Source organism: Amblyomma maculatum, chromosome 1 (assembly GCF_055883805.1).
Source record: "Amblyomma maculatum isolate TAMU_Amacu chromosome 1, ASM5588380v1, whole genome shotgun sequence".
Taxonomy (NCBI): domain Eukaryota; kingdom Metazoa; phylum Arthropoda; class Arachnida; order Ixodida; family Ixodidae; genus Amblyomma; species Amblyomma maculatum.
Window position 1 is genome coordinate 270,901,028 of NC_139344.1, and position 11,949 is coordinate 270,912,976.

Below are 11,949 nucleotides of genomic sequence, written 5' to 3' on the forward strand. Positions count from 1 at the left end.
GTAGAATATGACCCTGTAGTGTGCGTGCATGTTGCAATGCTCCAGTGTTATGTAGTGAAAAGAAATCCAGGGCCAAATTTATCTTCCACCGGTGTCCATGTGATTTCCCCAATATCCCGTGGAAGTGCGTGCAGAATAATATAACGATTCATGCCACCTCTAAGTGGCCATCAGTTGAACGCCTAGAAAAAAAAAAAAAAAAAATTTGCCGTCTACTTCGTCGGCGAGAGAAAGTGCAAGCATGAAAAATGCTGCAGAAAATTGCAGATGCATTGTTCTCGGACGCCTTATATAGACGAGGGTGCTAGCTGCACTCGGCCATCGGCTAAGGCTCTTTAATCGATAAACGTGCTCCCATATTCGTAATGCTTTGGTTCTTGGGTACAGCGCACGGCCTCTCCAGCCACACTCGAGTTTTAAGAGCCTTTGCCACCCGCCGCTTTCTCTGGATGAACAGCGGCCTCCACTTTCGGGCCTATTTCCGTGATGGGGAGCGCATTGAGAGCGAGCCCATCGCAAGTTAGGCTGTTGGACGTGCCATAGCCATCGCCGGCTCTTCTGCCTTTGGAGAAACATTTGACTGCCTTGGCCATCTTTTCATCTTAGTATGCGGCTATAAAACTTGCGCGGTTGACTGCATACCCCAATTTGAAAGCCATTTAATTTTTGACCCACACCGCTTCTGTGGTGACCCCCGGGCCGTCGCTACTGGTTACTGAAAGCGCCGAAATATCGAAAAAATATGGCAAAGGCAATTCACAGGATGTAGCTAAAGTGGCTGCCAGTTCGAACTCTACGCTGATGAACTTTTTGGAGGAATGGGGAAATGAATTGTTTGCGCCGGCACTGAATGGCTCGAATCTCGCAAGGTGCCATAATTTTATTTTTCTTAATACCATTTTGAAGGAAAAGTTCGGAATGCTTTAGTAAAAGAAAAAAAAAATACCCCTAAGCTCCGCCTTAAGAGTAGACGCGATAGCGCTTTCACGCTTCCTTTTCATTCTGCGATTTTTTGGCATTGAGTGACCGGCGCAGTTAGGCAAAGAAATGCCTTTAGATGGTTTGGTTTTTGGGGAAAGGAAGACGCCGTACCCGATGGACACCTACACTTACAATGAAGCGGGCATACAAATGGGGGGTACATATGTCGTCGTTTAAAGTCCCCATCGTAAAGTAGCCTCCAATTGGCTAACAAATGGATGCCGAGTGGGCAGCGAAGTGGTGTATTACGCAAACCCCGGAAAGCTGCACAAAGAGCGCTTGCGTGCCAATGCTTATACGAAATCACGCGCCTACTTTTTCCCAGACGTTTTTCAGACCCTTTTTTGCAAACCACGTTACGGCGACGGGGACGGCTTCTCGGCACAACCAGCCCAATACGCTATCGCACAAAAAACATCTCTTGTATGAGATTATATTCGGCTCCAGGCGCTCACAATTTTTATCTCAGTTCCAAGAAGCGGCGCTCAATTGATTTAATGCTTAATGAGTCTCGTTCAATCACTTCGCCATGATGACTTTAATGCCTCATATGCAGTTGGCTTGAGCGTTATGAATAGAATAAAGCGCTTATCGCACCCGAGATGCCCGAAGAGTTTAGTATATGCGGTTAAATGCCCTAAAGCGACTCGGGCTATGAGAGGCGCCGTAGTGGAGGGCTCCGGAAATTTCGACCACCTGGGGTTCTTTAACGTGCACTGACATCGCACAGCACACGGACGCCTAGCTTTTCGCCTCCATCGGAAAGCGGCCAGGATTAGATCCCTCATCCTTGGGCACATAGTTGAGCACCCTAACTGCGCGCCACCCGGGCAGTGCAGGTGACCCGAAGAAAAGGGCCCTCCAGGTATTCAAACGCCGCGCTGCCTCTTTGACGAGAAATCAAACAGAAACGCGTTGAAAGAATACTGCAGCGTTTGAGAGCCAATTGTGACACAACGGTATCAGTAACAAATTTTAGGTTTGCTTTGTTTGCATAAAGACCGACACAGAGCCGCGGATTAAAAGCAGTTAGAGGCGGCCTGGTCTCTGCCCTTCTTCTGCACGCCCCGTTTTGAATCAATATAGTAATATACAATAATTTTCCTTTTATTTCTTTGGTGCCAATCGTTTTACTGTAATGAGGGCCTAGCGTAAAAAAAATCTAACAAGCGTTCTTCGTTTTGGAACTACATTTTTACACTGACGACGGCATCGGTCCCAGATTAAAAAAACCACCTGTTTTAACATCTTGCGGAGCACCCCACGGCTGCGAAGGCAGCGCTCCGGTACTATACAAAGCACGAAAACGAGCGCTGCCACTTCAGCAACAAGGCGGAAGATGTGATGCGCTCATTTACGAATAGCTGGTTAGAGGGCAGAAAATAGCATATTTTGGCGCCAGGAAAATTTTCTTCTTTTTAGTTGCAAACTGATTATGCTTGTATGAACCACGGCCGCTCAATGGAAGCGCGCCTCCATCGAGCGGCCGTGGCATCAACGTTAATTCACCTTCGTAATACTCAGGGTTGTCGGACGAATTGCTAATATTTGTCGAAATACGCAGCGGAGACGCTGGAAAACTAGTCTACATAGCGCCTCGCTATCCTTGTCATCACATGAGGCTTGTTGATTGAAGAGCGCTTTGCTGAAAAACAAGAGTATAACAATTATCTCAGCCGAGGCATAAAGTGGCACAATCAAAGAGTTAAGCGAGGAAGCTGCCATTTTGCCTTTCTAGCTTTTAGCCCCGAACGAAAAGGGAATGCGTCCCACTGTGCCGATGCATTTGCTTTCGATCCCAGGGTGCTGATAAGCACATTTTTCACACGCCGACTCAACAGAACAGGAGGCTTTGCAGTATTACTGAATTTTGAGTGCTTACCAAATACGAACGAGAACTTCATTATAAAGTGATTATCTTTAACGCTGAAAAATGCCTACCGCAATAGCCAAAATCTATCGTGATTTACTTAGTGCTGTTGGATTCCTGACCTCGCTATCTACACAACGAAGGCAAATATCGATAACTCTGCCTAAGATTACTTCCTAAATGACACTCCTGTAGCGGCCACAGGCTAGTAAATAAATATTTTAGCAGTAATTTTCTAATGTAACAAGGCTTGAAGTTCGCTAGTTGTTCAGTGTATCAAAAGAAAAACTGCGCGTAAGTTGCGTGAAAGTCTTGTCTCTTTGTGGTCACCTCTTACCGGCCCCTACTTTCCTGGACACATTATAAGGGCTGCAACATAAAATCTGCGCCCCATAACACAGGGTGAATGTTATTTCATACCTGAACAATGTGCCGTAATGCGTTTTCTGCCTCCAGCCTGACTTGCGTGTATGTTTCCTTTCTTATGCCCGAACACCTGCGTGCGATCAATGCTTTAATGATGCGCCTGTGACAGCGCTGTTTGTGACTTACTTCGCTTCAGGAGATCTGCATGCTCTAGTTGGCACTTCCTGGTCATCGAATCGATTTTAGCATTACTACGAGCTTTTTTTGAGGAAGTTAGTTGTTGGATTAAACAACTTTCTGTACCGGGCCTAGTCATGTGGAGAGTCAGATAAAATACTAGAAAACGGAGTACCCTAATCTCGATCAAACTGCCCAGAAATGGTTTTGATGTCTCTAACTGATGTTTCTTTCTCTGTTTTTCGGCAAGTTCCTTTCATATTCAAGGCGTAGTTCTCATGATATTTGACGGATCCAGAGAGTACGTCCAATAAATACTTTATACTGCACATGACCTCTCGGCCTAAACCTGTTAAGTGCGAGAAAGTCGAAGAGAAAGAAAAAAAAAATAAAACCAACCACAGGGATGTTACCCCTGGCAACAGGACGTGCTGTCCGGTTGACTACACTGCTCGCGAATTATGCTCTTTTGCTTATTCGTTTCTATCCCGCTTATCCGGGTGGTTGTGCAGAAACTCGCCCACTCTTCTTTCAACCTTGAAGTCTTGTTTAAAAAAGGGGGATAGAGAGAGACGTCTTCATAAAAGAAAATCTCACGAAAAACTCTCGAGCACGTAAGCCCTATACAAATAGGCAGAGTCTGTTCTCTTCAGCATACTTGCTCAGGAAACCGAGTGCCGTTTGTTCAAATGGTGCATGTATATTAGCACTTAGTGACGTAAGAAAGCCGGCTTTAGTAACATCTGTCAAAAGAAACCCCTGATATGCTAACCGAATTTTAATTTATTGATTTCAGTCGGGGATATCAATCCTCTCTAACGTCGCAGCATGTCGCGTTTCCTTCCTTCATAAAAATCTAGAAAACGGATAAAAACAGCACAACACTTGCCGGGAAACATGTCACGGTAGCAAATGCTCCAAGCCAGATGATGATCGGAGACGGCTCTTGAGGCGATGTCTAAGGATGCGCCCCCTCCTTCTATTCTCGCAAGCGGGACTTGAACTTCGCTTCACTGAAGCAGCAAAAAAGAGCCAGGAAGTTGAACACCAGAGAGGCTGTCACGACGCTTAGCCGCGGGGCGATCGTGAGAGCGATGCAAGAACCGGGATTCTGGATGGCACGGACACGTTCGCGGTGTCTCACAAGACGGCAGCGAGCAACAAACAATTCGAGTGTCCATTGAATTGGCTCTTGGACGAAACCGGCTTTCAGCTCTTTCATCGGTGGACATGCTCACCGGGTGACCTTGTAGTACAATGTGGACTGGTAAGTCATTGCTGCGCCCTTTTTCCGACATTATAGCGAATGCAGTGACTTCAAAAATCCTGCGCAATATTACTTGAAGGAGAGCGTTGAGCCAACTATATAAGCAAGCCAACCCTTGTGTGAGATCGAGCACGCCTCGTCTTGCTTTTACGTAACACGAGTCATGACTTTGCTTAGAAAAAACTGCAAGGAATATTCCCAATTCTCCGAGAAAAAGAATGCCACGCTCTTCTGGGACATCTACGTTAAGCACAGCGACCTGTTATGCCTGTTTCAGAAATATGGTAATGCAGAATAATCCAGCCATGACGTGTATGTTTAAAGCAGATCACAGTTTCTTTCATAAGGTACATCAACTAAATGTAAATATTACGTTCTGGGGAAGATGTCATAAACAATGTACATGATAAAAAGCCACTCCTGAAATAAGTTACTTGTCAAGAAGAAACGTTATAATCAATCGATCCTTCTTAACAAATGCATCCGGATGCATGTCGCGCAGGTCGCGCCGGGGTATTGAGAGAGTGTTGCTCGTGGAAGGCCGCACGTGCACCCTCTCCCCTCGTTGCTTCTCGCCTTCTGAGCATGCGCCTGTCCAGCTGCATGCGCCTGTCCAGCTGCACGCGTCTCTCCGCGGTGGAACCGGTTTCACTGTAGGGAGCCGCTTTCGTGCTTGGTGCGGCGTCGCCGACTTGTATCCGACTTCAACCGGCGCTTGCCTGCGCGCCGAAAACGTCGGAGTATAACTCCGCCTTTATGTCCCTTCCTCGTAGCTGGTCCTTTGTTCCGAACCATCACTCGGAACGATCACTCTCGGGGGCGCGGAAGGTAAGCGCTCTCGCCGCCGAATGGCCCGTCTGGTTGTGATTCGGTGAGGATGCACAATCTCCCGCGTGTGCCGGGAACCACTTGATGCGGATAGTGTTGCCGTGGTCTTGGAGCTGGAGCTTAAGGCGGAGTTATACTCCGACGTTTTCGGCGCGCAGGCAAGCGCCGGTCGAAGTCAGATACCTCAAGTCGGCGACGCCGCACCAGGAACGAAACCGGCTCCCTACAGTGAAACCGGTTCCACCGCGGAGACGCCTGCAGCTGGACAGGCGCATGCGCAGAAGGCGAGAAGCAACGAGGGGAGAGGGTGCACTTGCGGCCTTCCCCGAGCAACACTCTCTCAATACCCCGGCGCGACCCGCGCGAAATGTATCCGGATGCATTCGGCGCCGGGCGCCGTCGGACCACGCCGGAAGCCGCCGAACGCGCCGGCGTCGAGCGCCGCCGGGGTGTAGCAGGTCGCGTTTTGGCCGACGTGACGTCGCCGTGCAGCGCGCGCACGCGCGCGCACGCTACGTCGGAGTATATCACCGCCTTTATGATTGCGGCCGCCAGCGCGCACACTCGCCCCTTGGCAAAGTTGCGCACAGCGTTCCTCGAGTCGTTGAGCACGGTGCGACACTCGGCCTCCGAGATAGCCATAGCGATGATAACCTCCTCGGCGTCTGTGGCGTCCGTGCACAGAACGCTCGCTGCCGTTGTCTTGATGCCTGTAGCCGCCGCAACTACAGTGGCTGTAACCGCAACGGTCACGACACTCGGCCTCTGAGATCGCCAGAGCGATGATAACCTCCTCGGCGTCTGTGGCGTCCGTGCACCGCACGCTCGCTGCCGTTGTCTTGATGCCTGTAGCCGCCGCAACTACAGTGGCTGGAACCGCAACGGTCACGACACTCGGCCTCTGAGATCGCCAGAGCGATGACAACCTCCTCGGCGTCTGTGGCGTCCGTGCACCGCACGCTCGCTGCCCTTGTCTTGATGCCTGTAGCCGCCGCAACTACAGTGGCTGGAACCGCAACGGTCACGACACTCGGCCTCTGAGATCGCCAGAGCGATGACAACCTCCTCGGCGTCTGTGGCGTCCGTGCACCGCACGCTCGCTGCCGTTGTCTTGATGCCTGTAGCCGCCGCAACTACAGTGGCTGGAACCGCAACGGTCACGACACTCGGCCTCTGAGATCGCCAGAGCGATGACAACCTCCTCAGCGTCTGTGGCGTCCGTGCACCGCACGCTAGCTGTCATTGCCTTGATGCCTGTAACCGCCACAACGGTCACTGCTACGAATCCTTCTCGCTTGTATTCCGCTGCGTCCACGTACCGGGCGTGCGGGTCCTGGGCGTGTTGTTCGACAAAGTCTTTGGCCCGCGCCTGCCGCCGTTCTTGGTTGTACTCGGGGTGCACGTTCTTCGGGATGGGGTCCACGTAAATGTGGGCCCGCGCCTCATCACTGATCTCGCACGATTGCCGAATGGGAGCTCGGGGATTGTAACCCAGGGACATCAGCATACTGCGGCCTGTCTTGGTGATAGAGAGGCGCTCCATTTGCGCAGTGAGCTGCGTCTCGGCTATTTCTTCTAAGGTGTTATGGACGCCGAGCTGCAGGAACCGAGCCGTACTTGTGGTCCCCATTAATCCCAGCGCCGTATTGTAAACCCGTCTGATTAGCGTGTTTATCCTTTGCCTGTCAGTGACCTGCCAGCTGAAGGTAGGCTGCAACGTAGGCGATGTGACTGATCACGAACGACTGGGCGAGGCGCTGAAGGCTGTCTTCACATATGCCAGCTCGTCGTGTCGAGACTCGGTGTATGAGCCGGATAGCGTCCATTGCCCTGGTGGTAATCTTGTTGATGGTCCCTTCGTTTCGGCCGTTCTTGTTTAGCAGCAGGTCCAGGACCCTGATCTTGGGAACTTCGGGGATGCGCTGCCCCGATGCTGTCACGATCTTTATGAAATCGCACTCCCGAGGGGGAGCGCGTTTCTGTCCTGGTTGTAATGGTGTGAGGACGAACAGCTCGGATTTGGTGGGCGAGCACAGACCTGTGCCGTCAAGGTGCTGCTCGATGGCAGTAACAGCCTCTTGGAGCTGCTGTCAAAGCAGGCGTCGATGTCGCCTGCCGCCCACAGGGTAATACCGTCGGCGTAGATCATATGCCGGACGCCGGTGTTCTGTACTGCCCTCGCTACCCCGATCATGACGAGGTTGAAGAGCAACGGCGAGATGACCGAACCTTGCGGGGTACCCGTGCTGCCGAGCTTGTGTTCGGGTAGCTTAAGGTCTCCGGCGTGCAGTTCCGCCGTGCGTTCGGTCAAAAAGTCTTGGATGTAATTGTAGCTCGATATACCCCCATGTTGAGTCTTGATACTTGTGCTAATATGGCTGAGTGTTTGACTTTGTCGAATGCGCTTTGTAAATCAAGCCCCAGAATTACTTTGCTGTCTTGTGTCTTGACGATTATTTCTTGTTTGAATTGCAACATGGCGTTTTGTGTGCAGAGTCTGCGCCAGAAGCCGATCATCGTATCGTACCGTATCCGTAAGGACGTCTATCCCTTGCCCCGAATCGACGATGCCCTTGACTGTTTGCAAGGCGCTGAATTTTTCTCATCTTTAGACCTCCTTTCCGGGTACTGGTAAGTCCCGCTGGCCGATGCAGACCGTGCCAAGAGAGCTTTCGTGATGCCAGACGGGCTGTAGGAATTTAACTTCATGTCGTTTGGACTGTGTAATGTACCTGCCACGTTAGAGCGCATGATGGACACCATACTGCGTGGCCTCAAGTGTTAGACCTGCTTGTGTTATTTGGACGACATTGTTGTTTTCTCGCCGGAATTCCCGACGCATCTTTCTCGATTGAAACTTGTGTTTGAATGCATTACTGCAGCTGGCCTCCAACTAAATTTAAAGCAATGTCACTTTGCCGCCAATTGACAATTTTGGGCTATGTCGTTTCTAAAGACGGTGCGCTCCCCGACCCACCTAACTTCGTGCTGTCACTGCGTTCCCAAAACCATCCAGGATGAAGCAACTCCGAAGTTTCATAGGCCACTACTCTTACTTCCGACGTTTCATCCGCAATTTTGCTTCCATAATCGCGCCATTGATAATCCTCCTTCGTGGAAGCAACGACCTCTCCTGCTGATGTTCTGCCTGTGACGAAGCGTTGGTTTAGTACATTGAGCCGACTGCTTACCTCGCCGCCCATATAGCGGCATTTTGACCCTGATGCTTTTACTGAGATCCACACTGATGCAAGCGACACAGGTATCGGTGCTATTCTAGCGCAACGTAAACCCGGGTGTGCTGACTATGTTGTTGCCGGCGAGAGCCGCACCTTCACGAAGCCGGAGCTAAATTACTCTGTTACTGAGAAGGAGTGCCTAGCCATAGTTTGGGCGATAGGGAAATTCCAGCCTAATGTGTACGGCCGACCCTTTGAAGTCATTACGGAACACCATTCCCTGCGTTGGCTGTCCTCCGTTAAAGATCCCACTGGCCGCCTCGCTCGCTGGGCACTACGGCTTCAAGAATATGATATTCGTGTCGTGTATCGATCCGGAAGGAAGCATAACGACGTTGACGCACTGTCTCGCTGTCCTCTACGCCCTGAAAAGGTTTGCAATTCCCCCATCGACTGCAGTTCCTTGTCTTTAACCAACACGGCAGTCGAGCAGCCCAGATATCCCTGGATCGCGTCCCTTCTCTTTCTCCTTTCGGACCCTTCGGCCATTTCGACGCCTCCCGCCGCCAGGCTGCTCATTTCACAATTCGCGATGGTCTCTTATACCGCCGAAATTATCTTTCCCCCGACCGCAAATGTCTGCTTGTCCTTCCTCGACACTTGCGTTCCGAAATCTGCCCTTCATTTCACACTGGCTTGCAAGCCGCTCGCGCTGCAGCATTCAAGACCTATACTCGGCTTCGCTTTCATTACTACTGGCGTGGAATGTACATCTACGTCTGCAAGTTCGTCCGCTCATGCCTTGATTGTCAACGCCTCAAGTTCGGCCGTCGCCATTACACCGGCCCCATACAGCATCTCCCTTGCCCGTCAAGACCTTTCGACCGAGTAGGCATTGACCGCTACGGCCCGCTTCCCTGTATTGCAGCCAGAAACCGCTGAATCATTGTAGCGGTAGATCATCTCACCCGCTACGCTGAAACTGCCGATCTACCTGCTGCTACAGCACGCGATGTTGCCGCCTTCATCTTACACCGCTTCATTCTTCGTCATGGAGCGCCACGGGAACTGCTGAGCGACCGTAGTCGTGTATCTTTATCTGAAGTGGTTTCATCCCTCCTGCAGCAATGTAACATAACATAACTCATCACACTACTACAGCCTAACGCCCGCAGACTAATGGTCTGACTGAAAGATTCAACCCAACCCTAGGCGACGTGTTGTCCGTACGTGGCTGCCGACCATTCCAACTGGGACACATTGCTACCCTTCGTCACGTATGCATACAACGCCGCTACGCAAACTACTACGGGATTCTCGCCAGTTTTCCTATTATATGGACGTGAGTCATCTTCACCACTTGACACGATACTTCCTTACCAGCCCGGTTCTTCTGAAGCCACCACCGTGTCTGAAGCCTCTAGGTATGCTGAGGAATGCAGGAAGCTCACCCGTTCGTTCACGTCTTCCGACCAGGGCTGACAGAAAAATCTTTTTGATCGCTCACACCGCCGACAGCTTTCTTCCGCAAGCCCGTGTTTGGCTACGTGGGCCTTCTACATCACCTGGCCTCTCCTCCAAGCTACTGCCGAAATACCAAGGACCCTACCGCGTCCTTGAGCGCGTCTCTAATGTCATCTACTTTGTTGAGCCCGCCATGCCTTCGCCAAACCTTCGACGACGTGGGCGTGAGACCGTCCATGTCTCTAGGTTAAACCCTATTACGACCCAGAGCTAGTGTTGTCCCCTTAAGTCACCAGGATGCCTCCCTCTTCTCCTGGGGAGTGATTGTAAAGATCACCTGGCGTAGCGCGCCGACACACACACACGCATATAATATATACCATGTCAATAGACACGCGCTTACGAGAGACATGCGCTCTAATCAAAGCCACCTCTACCTCATCCCCCTGTTATTCAATGTCGCAGATGTCATGTGGCCCGCTAATAAGGGAGGAATTACCCTGTGTGAATAATTATTCGCTTGTTACAAATCTGCTCCACCTTGGGAGATTCCCCTAAACATTTGACCAACACTGTTGCCACTTATAGATCAATTCACTCTAGCCGTACCCCGGACAGGTTGTGGTCCCAGGTTCGAGCCTCGAACCAAGACGGAATCTTTTTTTTTCTTTTACAACGTTTCACGGAGAGCTGTACAGCTTTCCTTTGTAGCCATGTGGCAGCGCTTGGGTGGATTGGGCTCATCTGGACATACGACCAATATGACCTTCTCTGTCCCGCCTGCGCTGCGAATTCCGCCGCTACATGCTGCTCTCTGGCCGACGCTGGGCAGATGTCATGTGACACACCTATACAGGGCTTATAGCTGGGGTTTTTTGAAACCGCGCGTCTTCTGGCGCAAGATAACCGTAATGTGCGCTACAGCGCTGAGGGTGAGGCATTTTTGGAAATTCTACCATGACTAGCTACAAATGCCTAATTTCAACCTGATACATAACTGCAATAGTTAACACTCAATTATCAGGTGTTTATTAACGATCTTACGAGTTAACATCATTCATCTCTTTTCCGACGGCCGCCAACATCGGTGATAACGCACACCAGAATCCATGTTCATATACCTCGAAAAGCGTATTTTCCAGGCTAGTGGTGCGACTCCTTGAAAAAAGTATGGCATCGTGCCATCGCGTAGTCAGGTCTCGTGGCCTCGCAAGTCAGGCATGCCGCGCTAGGGAAAAAGTACCCGATACGGAGCTGTAGAAATCTACTCCCCTTTCACAAGCTGCCTGCCGCACTACGAGAGATAAGGACGACCTGTGGCAATCAGAATAACGCGCACAAGACATGATTATTTCCTACCACATTCTCACCTCATGGCTGACAGGTGCGCATAAGACACGGTCATGTAGCGCGCCATCCTACTTGGTCCAGGTTGTCCCTACATTTCGCAGTGCTCCAAACAGCTTGTGAAACGGAGTACATTTGTTAAGCATATTGAACATCGCATACCTGCCTAGCTATAATACGGTGCAGTCAGTGGCGAAAACAGCGTGCTTTCCGGCTTCAGTCATTTTCCACTGAAATTCAGGACGCCGTAATGGTTTAAGAAAACACCCAACCGTTTCATATACCGCAGAATGTGTGCACGCCCTCTTAGATAACGCTGGCAATAATCGGTAGCTGATAGCGCAGCACTGGTCGCCGGCTCCGCGTGTGTGTCGGTGGAAGCGAGTGGCATGCTACAGACGAATGTGAATATAGAGGGTGATCCAGCCAGCACTTTCAAGATTCCTAAAAATGGGCGGTTTAAAAAGAAA